The sequence below is a fragment of the Ambystoma mexicanum genome, chromosome 9 (genome assembly GCF_040938575.1).
Source record: "Ambystoma mexicanum isolate Mex_15411 chromosome 9, UKY_AmexF1_1, whole genome shotgun sequence".
Classification (NCBI taxonomy): domain Eukaryota; kingdom Metazoa; phylum Chordata; class Amphibia; order Caudata; family Ambystomatidae; genus Ambystoma; species Ambystoma mexicanum.
The window spans coordinates 455,166,767-455,179,467 of NC_090931.1; the positions used below are offsets into that span (position 1 = coordinate 455,166,767).

The 12,701-nt window shown below is 49.4% G+C and overlaps 1 protein-coding gene across 4 annotated transcripts in view; it reads left to right on the forward strand.

The window, feature by feature from the left end:
- LOC138488180 (zinc finger protein ZFP2-like) overlaps window positions 1-12,701 on the forward strand; it is a 289,886-nt gene that overhangs the window by 231,531 nt on the left and 45,654 nt on the right. The window lies entirely within an intron of this gene.

Genomic DNA, 12,701 nt, shown 5'->3' on the forward strand with positions numbered 1-12,701 from the left:
CCCCTCATATGGCTTCTCCTGTCTATTACGTTTTGGAAATTGGATTTATTTGGTATTAGAGTGGTAGCGACCAAGGGATTACCATTAGGAGGTCAGGCATGTTTGGACAGCCATGGAGCATCCTCAGCACAGTGCTGTGTTGCGGTTCCCAGATGACTCTGTGCAGGAGCGCTGTGACTCAGGAGCATGTGTGCGCCTGCATCAAGAGCGAGCACCAAAAGAAGTGCTGCACTTATGTATGGGAAAACAGATGTAGGAAACAGCAGTGATTTTCAGACATGTCTCGGAAATGGGAAAATCACACACATCTTTTCTTGCAAGGGGTAACTGGCTATGGTTGTGACTAACGTGAGAATCTACTCAAGAGGAATGACTTATCACATAATGGACTGGTACCTGAGGAGGGGCTCTGGGAAAACCACCATCCTCCTTTTTCTCCTCCATGTAGTGCAGCGCATGGCGGACAAGCATCCCTGTTCTCCAGAGCCACCACCCGAGGATAAAGAGGGAGTTTGTCACAGCACCCATTAAGGAAATCCATCCATCATTTGCTAGTACCTCTTCAATATGACCAGATGCAGAAATAGGGGATATGAAGAATGCACATGTACAGACACTGAGGTACAAGTTTCATTTTACATTCCGAAATGCATGGATCAACGTGCCAGCGATGCCTTCCACGACAGGAAAAAAGGACAGGCTGCGCATAAGGAGATCAGACCCTGATGACCATGAACAACAAAAATGCCCAACAACTCTCAAGCATTCTCTAGATAAATATAAAAAATGAAGAGCCATTTGAATGACAAGAGGTTTGCCATGATAAAGGGGTTGGAGGGTCGTGACATTGTCAGGGTCCTGCAGATCAGTAAAAGTGGCAGTACAAAGCGTTGCCTCAACTGAAGGACTCAATCCGAGATGACCTGGGCGCCCCAATCACAGGTGAGGAAGTGGAAGCCGCTATCAAGTCCCTTAAATCCAGAGCTCCCGGCGCCAACGGATGCTCCACAAGATTCTATAAGGTCTTTCGGCCCCAGCTGACTGACCCCCTAGTAGCCCTCTTTAATTCATTTGGGGATTTGAGAACTGTAACCCCCTCCATGCAGGAGTCAATCACTATTCTTCTACCTAAACCGGGGAGGGACTCTAAAGATCCGGCCTCTTACAGACCAATTGCCATACTAAACATAGATGCCAACATCTACTCTAAAATCCTTGCCAACCGCCTGTCATCCATCCGAACCGATTTAGTTCACCCTGATCAAACCGGCTACATTAAAAACAGATCTACAGGGTCGGGGGCGCTGTTGCGCACAACGAAGATGGCCGGCTGATTTGTTACCTCCCGCTCCAGCCCAAAATCCTGAGCTCAGACATCCTGCTAGTAGCCGCCCGAAGTGCTACAAATGAAGGCACTGGTGGCCTGAACACCCGACCGCAACTCCCTGAAATCCTGGATTGCGGCTCTCGTGTGAACAGAAGTTCTGCCCATCTGAATCTGGGCCGATCCGTGCTGCAGGCCACGGCATAATTAGAAGTGCAATCAGAAGTGCACATCCTGATCCCAGCAGGCGCTGAGCTCGAGTTCGTTGGGACAGGCTGCGTCGGGCTCCGCCTGAAAGTCCTTTCATACCAGGTCCTGGATTTCCCCCTATAGAGGGTTCAGCGGTGCCGCATTACACCGCTACGAGCAGTGGAGATACCCGCCTAGAACTGGAAGTGTGGGCCGGGGAGGGGCGAGTGCCCATCGGGGAACCATTCATTTATTACGGCTGGCGTGGCCTCCTCCCACTTGCCACTCTGCCGGCTGCTGTTTGGGGCTCCGGTCTTGTTTACCCTGCTGTGCACACGCGGCCTTCATACCTCAAGTTCCCTGGGGTGCGGCAGATTACGGGCGGTCCCCGGACTCCAACTTGAAAAGAGCCCATATTGGCCATCCACTGTAATTAGCACATGGGAAGCTCCCCGGAAATATCTGGTTGGAAAACGCTACTAAGCTACTCTATATTCGCATCCTTTCTACGTAATACGTGGGAGAACACAGTCCACTGATGGTGGACCCCCCTGATCCCCTGGAACTTAGTTCAAGCTCCCTCCACAAGATTGCAGAACATTCCACAACTTGCATTAAGGGGAAGGCAGGGGGGGAGAATAAGATCAGAGAGCAGTACAGTATCCGACAACATCATGAGCGAACCTCAGATGTCTGGGAAGGGAGGCAAGACTCCCAGCAACAAGAAACAAGGCCCAATGGATGCTTACATGGGCGGCCAAACGCAGACTACCGCTGTAGAAGTGCACACCAATGCTAGGAAGGCCCTGGGCAAGGAGGGCGAGGAACAGGAGGACAGGCTAACAACAATAGTGCAAAACGGCTTCCATACAGTGAACATTAAGCTAGACGACATAGTCTGCACTATAGGCTCTCTTAAGGTAAGGGTCGAGAAAGAGAGCGCACGTGTCACGGAAACGGAGAGCAGAATAAGTACTAATGAAGATGCCATAGCACACCACTGCCGAGACATCACCCAGTGTTAAGATGGATTTTTGAACTCTGTCCTGGAGGGGCAGAGGTTCAGAACGCCAGCCTAGTTTCTTGGAACAGGGTAACCTCTGGACAAGCCAGACCAATCAAGGTAGCGATCGCGGCGGTCAAGATTAGGTCTCAAGAGGGGTGAGGGAGACTGAAAGCCCGCAATGAGCACACAGAGCAAGGACGCTTACAAATTACTCCAAGCAGGTGTTATATTAAAAATATAGACACATTTATTACAAGGCCTTTGTAATATTGACCATAGTAAAGAATCACGATAAAACTCAAGTAAACCAACACATCACAATCAAATACAATATATATACAATTACCGAAGGGTCTAAAGAGTTAGAAGCACGAAATGTGCGGACCACCTAGATGGGGAGGAAAACAGGCAGTGCAAGTAATCGTTAAGACCCAGTTCGCCTTCAGAGGCCACCTAACTAGAAAGAAGTCCAAGCCCTACGAAGAGTGGAGCCTTGTGCTCAAAAGTACCTGCACACGCTGGTGCCGATGGGCCAAGGGGAGTCTCTTCAAGGAAGTCAGGCAGTTCGGAGTGGTGAACAAAGGAGGGTGAACAGATCTCCGCTACTCAAGCGCGGTCTCCACTTGCGGGCAGAAGCAGAGCGCAAGTGCGAAAAAGGTGTGCTGTTTAACACAGCGAGGAAAAGCTATGGGCTACTGCAGGAGGGCGACCAGTTCCTAGCTTTGCTACTCACCGGTCCCCGATGCAGGCAGACCCAGGCTTCTCCGCGTCAGTTGCAGTGCTGGCAGGTTCAGATACGAGCAGGGGACGTCTCGGCATCATGTAGATTCCGCGGCAGCAGAAGTTAGAGTTGAGGATGTCCCAAACGCAGTGAACCCGCACAGATTGTTACCACAGCAGGGCAACGAAGCGGCGGTGTGTATTTCAGCCCAATGTACACTTCTCACTTCAGACCTGGGAATGCCAAGTGTACGAATCGTGTGAGAGTGTCAAGGGCTCGGAATACAACACAACCTGACGGCGGTAAAAGAGCAAGACTCCTGTGTAGGCTGGTCAGTCCACTGGATGGCCCAGGGACGCTTCCGAAGGCTTACGTGCAGGAGATGATGAAGATGCCGAGAATAGTTGTTCCCACTTTTCCAAAGGGTCGAAGTACCAGTACAGGCCTTCTCGTTCGATCAGAGGCAGAATGATTTCACAGAGCGACAGCAGTGCAGAGGAGCAGTCCTTCAGCGGGTCACCAGCGATTCCTCGGTTCAGCCTCTTGGTTGCAGGATAGTTGGCTCCTGTATCCGTCGTTCGTGAGAACTCAGGAGATCGACATGGTAGTGGTGTTTCAAGCCTCCTCTTATCCAGAGTTCCCTTCGCGCCAAAACAGAGGGGACCCAATGCGAGATCTCCTCACAAAACACTCACACCATACGTGGACCTATCACGGACCACGGTGGTCCCAGGCATTCAAGACACACAAGACACTCTGGCACCCAGGATGTGTATTGGGACCAGACATCCCAGCCCACATCCTGGAGGCACACACAAGGCCTGTAGAAGCCCGCGAAAGCATCTGTGTTTCGCGGGAAAGTACATGCCCAAATAAGGAAGGCCCCGGGTCGGCTCGACCTGGGGAAGGTGAAGGGGGCAAGACGGTCAGCGGGCAGAAGCGTGAGAAACACGCTTAAACAGCCAAAAGGAGCTCAAAACACAAAGAAACGATCGCTGCCACCAGTCCCGTCCGTGATTCACTTGCACCATTCGTTAACAATCCAAAGAGAGTGTCTAGGGCCTGTAGAGTGACTAGAGACACAAGAGAGAAGTAACTTAGCGCACAGTGCCCTCTTGTGTCATGTTGCGCAAAAACTGCAACATGATAAAAGAACTACGGAAAACAACGTTTCCCGGTACTGACTGTCTTAAGGGCATGTCAGTTTCCCCGTAAGAATGGAGCGAAAGCCCAGAGGAGTGCGGCAGAAGGCTGCGCTTCTCTGGCAAAGTCTAGATCAGGGTGAAAACAACAGCAAAATGTTTAGGGGTTGCCACATGGAAGGAAAATTACCTACAATAATGAAATCTTTCCTAACACCCAGCTTAAGGAGGCCATGTCAAAAAATGCAAAATAAGTGCGAGGACCTGTCTGGAATCGCGATGAAGGCGAAACAACATTCGGGTGGTGGGAGTGGCAGAATCATTTGGTAAGGGCCAAATGGAGAAGCAGCTTGAAGCACTACTTAAATCTGTATTTGGGACAGAGGCGTTCTCGGAGCATTTTCTAGTTGAGACAGCGCAGCGCACCTTGGCCCCGGCCCCTAAACCAGGTGCGCCGCTGCGCACGATAATTGCAAGACTCCTCAATTATAGGGACAGAGACTCAATCCTACGAATGGCAAGGGAGGCTGGAACACTTCAATACGAGGGGAACCGTATACATATATACCCAGATTTCTTTGCCGGGGTTCAAGCCAGTAGAAGATCCTATGAACCGGTAAAAAGACTCCTTAGAGAGCGCCAAATCTCATACGCCTTGATGTTCCCGGCCAAGATGAGAATCCAGCACACAGGAAGGGCGCACTTTTTTAAGTCCCCGGCCGAGGCCACACAGTACATTGAGACTACCATACCTCTTCCTCCGAGAGGGGGCAGACCGGCACAAAACAACAGGCCCAGGCCGGCGGATTAGGACACACTCGATGTTCACATACTTATGAGGCCGCTGTGCCACCTGGAATTCAGGCTTCAGAAATAATGGTCTGGGTGGCTCCATCTACGATTATTTCTGGAGTGTGGGGCCAAATTGGCGGTCATGTGGGGCAACATGTCCACCCCTGGAATGCTCCATCAGTTAATGGGGGTTTATCATCAAGTTGCGGGTGATGATGTGGGAGGGAGGGTGGGGAAAGTGGACGGGGCTTGGTGGCCTTGCAGTGCTGTTGGCCACTTGTGAGACAACGGAGCGGAATGCTTCCACCACAAAGTGTTGAGTTTTGTTGGACGGTTCATGAAGGTTGATTGCTCGGTTCATGTTAAAAAAATGGTGACTTGGAGATTGATGCTGACCGAATCGCATAGATGCTGTGGTTCCGATGTACGGGATAGAGTCATAATTTCCCTGTCTGACTCATGGGTGATTTGATAAAGCTAACATTTTTAACATGGAACGTACGAGGTGTTAACAACAAAATGAAGGTCAGGAAAATAGGTAACTATGTCACTAGGCATGGCCCTAACATCCTGATGCTACAAGAAGCCCAAGCAACGGGAACAAGCAACCTCCATATTCGTCCCAAATGGGGGAACTTAAGGTTCCATACTGAATATTCCTCACAATCCAGGGGGGTTATCACTATCATATATCCAAGTTTGGGATTCGGAGTGGAGGGGCATAGGGTTGACCAGGCTGGTAGATATGTTATGGTTTGGGGGAAGGTGGCAGGCCAGAAATTACTCTTGGTAAACACATACGGTCTTAACATGGATGACCCTACTTTCTACATGGATGTTTATCAGGTAATCACCTCACTCGATATTCCCAATGTAATCTGAGGGGGGGGTCTTCAATGTTGCTCTAGATCCGGTGCTTGATAGATCCTCGAAAATCATCAGAGCCCAGAGCAAGACAGCCCTAGCATTGAGTCACATTCTCCCCCAACTGTTATTGGTAGATGCCTGGCGTGAAACACACCCGGGCAACAGAAAATACACGTATTACTCGTCAGTGCACGATTCCGAGTCTAGAATTGATTATTGGCTAGTATCCACAGCCATGTCCACAGTGTTGAAGTCATGTGAAATGTTTCCCCGCACACTCTCCGATCATTCCCCAGTGACACTGGAGTTGATACTCCAGGACGGTCCCAGCCCTTTGAAAAGGTGGAGGATGCTAGGTGAGATCCTTGCTGAACCAGGGGTGGCAGAACCTCTTCATGTTGAAATAGCAGAATTTTTCACCAATAATATGGGATCTGCAGGAAGGTGCTCCACAGTATGGGAATCCTTCAAAGTTTGTGTCAGAGGGGTCCTGATGTCCAAATCAGTTGGTATGTTGAAGGGGATCCGGGCTGAACTGGTGACCATAGAAAGCAAACTGGATACATTGGAAAAAGAATACACCCGCACGCAGAATAATGAAATACTGGCTGACATACACACAAATCTTCAGGAGTTTGATAAGCTGGCCATCAGAGAAGTACGCTGTATGGCCGCCCCCGTGCGCAGGTATGGGGAGGGTAACAAGGCGGGTAGAACGTTGTCCAATTTACTTAAACACGACAAACAGCCCCATTATATTACCAGTATACAAACTACACAAGGGAGGTACTCCTGAAAGACAAAGATATTAATGGGGAATTCACAGATTTTTATAAAAACATATTTACAAATAAGGACAAGAAGTCACAAATAGAAATTGAATCATATCTTGAGGCTCTCGCCCTCCCAAAACTCCCCAAAGAAGGCCGATCGGCAATGGATCAGCCAGTAACGACGGAAGAAATAACGGAAGCAATCAAAGCTCTGTCATCAGGTAGAGCACCAGGGTCAGATGGGCTGGGGGCCGAATTTTATAAAGAGTTCCACACGGAACTGGTCCTGGTACTACTACAAGTTTGGGAAGAATCCCTAGGAAGCGGCATATTACCCCCCACGATGAGAGAGGCTATAATTACAGCACTTCCTAAGCCACGTCGACCACCACAGGACGTCTCCTCCTACAGGCCCCCCTTCATAAATACGGACGCCAAGATTTTCGCAAAGGTGCTGGCTAATCATCTCTTACCTGTAGTCCCCACACTAGTACACCCCGATCAGAATGGGTTTGTTCCCACAAGATCCACATCCCTGAATCTCCGCAGGCTCTTCAGCATAATGGCGCAAATAGACCAAGGCAGGAGTGCGGTGGCCATATCCATAGATAACGAAAAAAGGCCTTTGACTCGGTGTCATGGATATATCTCCTTGCCGTACTGAAGGCATTTGGGATGGGCCCCAATTTTATTGGATATGTTAAACTATTGTATACGGACCCCGGGGCACGGGTGTTGACAGATCCATTTCTGAATTCTTCCTGCTAGGTAGGGGCACTAGGCAGGGCTGCCCTTTTTCCCCCTATTATTTGCGTTAACAATAGAACCTATGGCGGCTGCGGTACGGCTGCGACACTCGGACAGAGGGATTAGCATGAAAGGGTTTACTCAGCTAATATCATTATCCGCTGACGACACCTTATTATATATCCGGCAACCGGAAGTAAACCTGGCACCCATCATGGCTGAAATACAGGAATTTGCGGAATATTCAGGGTACACCGTTAACATGGCTAAATCTGAAATATTCCCACTTAAACCCACTACCAAATGCCCTGACGATACACAGGGTCTTCTGTGGTTGGAACAGCACATCAGATACCTAGGAGTCCTTGTATCCAGAGAAAGGAACACACTATATGCAGACAATCATGAAAACAAACTGCAAACTATACATACGAAATTACAGATGTGGGGGCGCCTCCCTATCTCACTCTATGGCAGAGTTGCCGTCTCAAGATGGTCATCATGCCCAAGTTACTTTATCTTTTTGTCAACATCCCCATATGGCCTGGTAGGTCTTTCTTCGCCAGGCTCCGCTCCATGGTGGTGACATTCCTTTGGAATGGAAAAACAGCAAGGATAGGGTGGGAGAAAATGACGGAGCCATACGCCTCAGGTGGATTGGCTGCCCCCGACTTTGAGCTTTACTACTACGTCTCCCAGGCTCACTTTGCAAAGTATTGGTACAATGTCACATCCAGAACACCCCATACATGGATAGAGGAGTACACCACACATCCCACGAACATACAATCAGTTATCTTCGATTCACAGTACAGTGATACCTGTGACTATAACCCAGGGAGTTGCACTGTCAGAGCTTGGGAGGCCATATACAGGAAACTTAAACTAGAGACACCTTATTACCCAGATATCCCCCTCTGGAATTTCCCGGGCATCACGCCCACTCAAGACAGCAGCATACAGGAATCCTGGGATCCACATCACAAGATGAAATTGGGCGATATGTTCATTGATGGGAGGTTTGCAACCTTGGAGGAGCTGGTGCGAGCACTGGGAGGCGGGCCGCTAAAAACACTGCAATATTACCGCATGAGAGCTGCGTTTCAAAAGAGATGGCCGCTCTTCCCAGATGAACCCCCCCCACCTATGCACACAGTTAATAACTACTGAAGGGGGCCTTGGAATCTCCAGGCTGTATGAGGCATTACAGGCTAATACCCCTACAGTATATCGTATTAAAGAAAAATGGAAAGGGACCTACAGATATCCATAGAAGATGGGAAATGGGCCAAGTAGCTGGGCTCCGGCTAATTCAATTTAAAATCCTGAATAGGCTACACTACATGCCGGCTAAAATCGCAAAATGTACAGCTGAAAGCTCTGATGCATGCCCCAAGTGCAACGCGCCCCGTGCCGGGGCCCTCCATATGTATTGGGAATGCCCGGTGGTGGCCACTTTTTGGTGTGAGGTGGCTGAAATGCTGTATGAAATAGCGCAGGTCCCCCCTGTATTGACTCCGCAGAAATACTTGTTTGGTGATATTGGCAAGTGCTCAGAGAAGGTTAGAAGACTGTTTAACATTTCATGTGCGGTGGACAAAAAATGCATATTACTGAAATGGAAAGACAAGGGGCCACCCAGCAAGGAACAATTTCTTTGTGAATTAACTCATATCAATGAAACAGAGGAACAATATGTACTGACACGACCAACCGCATGTAGACCAAAAGACATATGGGGCTCGTTCAGGGCATATTTGTGCAACTTGATTTCGGATGACGAAGAATCATTGTAATATTGATTGTCTGTATGAAACACATAATGTATGTTGCTGAATTATTGATTTGCGAGTTGTAATGGCATTGCAGTTCTCTCTGTGACCACGAATAAAAAACAGTTTTAAAAAAAAAAGAAAAAAACAGATCTACAGGGGACAGCATTCGCAAGGCTTTAGACCTGGTTGATCTCGCCTCCCAGGAATCTCGGAAACTGGTATTGATGGCCTTTGACGCTACGAAGGCGTTTCACAGAGTAGACTGGGCCTTCATGCGTCATATGCTTGAAGCTTTCCGTTTTGGGCCAGCGTTTCGAATGATGGTCCTGGCCAATTATCAATCTCCGAAAACTCTTCTCAGGATCAATGGCACCCTCTCCAACCCAATCCCCCTAACCTGCGGGACTAGGCAGGGGTGCCCGCTATCTCCATTGCTTTTCGCACTGATTATGGAACCCTTTGCCCATAGAATCAGATGGAATAACGCCACCAAGGGTCTCCAGGTTGGCCCCTCCCAATATAAAATAGCCCTCTATGCGGACGATGTTCTGCTTACCATCTCGGAGGCTAACTCCTCGTTGAGGCACGCCCTTTCTGAAATAGATAGCTATGGGAAGGTCACAGGTTTCTCTATTAACTTCAATAAATCAGTTGCCTTGGGAATTGGCCTGACCCCAGCTTATCGTGAATCCCTAATCCCACTATGTCATATCCAATGGGAAAGGGAGGCAATTCCTCACTTGGGGGTCCAAGTGCCTGCAGACCCAAAAGAATTATATTGTGCACATTTCCCCCTGCTTTTTTCAGGAACTGGAGAGCGATCTGAAGAGGTGAGCATCACAGGAAATCTCCTTAATGGGGTGTATCACTGGTTGTAAAATGAATCTCCTCCCCAGATTTTTGTATGCCTGCTCTTCCTTACCCGTCACAATCCCACCACCTGCTCTCCAAGGGCTACAAAAGAAAATGCACCATTTTATCTGGAGAGGCAAAAAACCTAGGATTCCCCTGAAAACAATGCTGGGCAGCGCAAGGCTAGGTGGGCTCGGAGTCCCCGACTTACGAAGCTATCGGGTAGCGGCACAACTGGGGCACACCCATGCCTGGCTTATGACTGCTGGATGCCCTGGGTGGGTAGAACTAGAGCAATCCCGGCTGTCTCTCCCCCTGCGCTTTCTTCCACATGTCTCACCCCCACTGAGGTGGCAATGCAACAACCTACTGTTGTCCACAAAACACACCCGATGCGTCTGGGACTGGGCCCTGCTGCGCAAGGGGATTCCGAGGGGCTTGGGCCCCTCCTCCGTGGTTTTTAACAACCCAGCATTCTTTCCCGGAGCTAACCCCCAGAACTTCAGAAATTGGATTTCAGAAGGTCTCAGTTTGTTGGGCCAGCTCTTTGTGGGGGGCCTCCCCCATACCTTTGAACAATGTAAGGAAACTTTTCAGCTTGAGGAAACTGACAGATTCTCATACATCCAGCTGTGCCACTGGTGCTTCCATCTCAAACCCTCCAGGCAGCAACAAAAGCCCCCACACCCCTTGAATTGACTCTAAAAGAACTCCCGGCCCAGGGTAGGATCACTGCCCTATATAAGCGTTTCCTAGGTGACTTTCTTGGCTCCAGAACACGATGTATGGCGCAATGGGAGTCAGACATGGGACACCGCGTGGAGGACCAAAACTGGGTAGACATATGGACACGGACACACTCCTCGTCCTCCTGCATAACTAATAGCGAGTGCGCATACAAACTTTTGCTGCGCTGGTATTACCCCCCTCTACGGCTCCATCACATGAATCGATCTCTAGATCCGGCTTGTTGGAGACTTTGTGGTCAACCAGGTTCCTTTTTGCACATGTGGTGGTCATGTCCGAAGGTGCAACTCTTTTGGAAACACTGCTTAACCAACATCAAATACATCACCCAAGTAGTAATCCCACTGGAGCCTGAACCCATTCTCCTGGGGTCCCAGGAAGCTACCCGAGGTCCGGGAAAAGGGCAAACCAATGACCCAGCGGTTGCTAATGGTGAGAATTGTGGTCGCCCGCACTTGGAAATCTATTGAAGGACCCGTCATGCCTCTGTGATGGGGGAAAATGGAGGACATTCTGATCGCAGAAAAAGTAACTGCAGCCAGAGCCGGACTACTACATCGCTTCCAAAACATCTGGGCTCCATTCCTGGACTACGATAGGAAATTCCCGGCGCTGACCCATAAGCCCTGTAGTGCTGGGAGGATCCTGGACTCAGAGGAGGCCCCGCGGGAGGCAGAGGGGTCCGAGGCGGAAGCATGAGCCATGTAGGACTAAAGTTTTGATTATGGTGGGGATTCAGGGAGTGGGTGGAGGGGGTTTACTGAAAGCTATGTAACATGTAATGTTAAAAATTACATTGATGCCACTCTGCTCTGGTTTAAAATAAACACAGTTAAAAAATAAAAAAAAATAAAAGTGGCAGTACACTTTCTTCGACAGTTTTAGTAATTCTTGGCATTTCTCAATGAAGGGTTGCATCAGATCCTTGGAAGCCGCCTCGCAGATCCCGATAATGCGGATATTATTGCGCCTGGCGTGTGATTCCAAGTCTTCGCATTTATTGCGGATCTTGTTGACCTCTTGTTGCAGCTGTGCTATATCACGATCGTGCTTGTTGACTTTATCCTCTGTGTCGCCAATTCTCGTCACCGCCTCAGTTATGCGGGCACCCTCCTTGTCCAATTTAGATTTCAGGGAGCTGATGGTAGACAAGAGACCGTCCAGTTTCATGTTGACTGCCATGAATCCATTTTGCATTGCTGCCAGTAGTTGTTCATCTCTAGTAAACCCTGAAGCTTAGGGTTGAGCATCGTTGGCTGCCGGCTCATTGACTCCAGAAGATTTGGCAGGGGTGTTGGTGTAGGCATCCATTGGGCCTTTTTTCTTGCTCCCAGATCCCTTCGTCATGTTGCCTCTCTGCTAAATCAGGGCAAGATGTCCAGTGTGGACAGAGACGATGGTGGGCTCCAGGGAAAATTGCAGAAGGATTCTTGTCTGGAGGGATGATACCACAGTTATCTACCAGTAGGAGGCCAACCTCTCTACTTCTCTGGCACAATATCCAACGGTGCGTATGTGGAGAAGCTCCTCAGTCAGACCAGCATGCAGAGACACTGTTTATTCACCGGAATGGGATGTGGGGCCTCATTTAACAGAATTCTCCAGGCTCAGACAGATGTCCCATGGATCAGGGAGCCTCCAGAAGATCCCACAGACAGCCAGCCAGAGGTGCCCAATATGGTTTTGTATCGACTCTGTGCAGTCCGCGGGCAGGGGGGAGTGCTCAGCAGCAAGCCCAGTGGGACCAAGTATGAGTTGCTATGGGC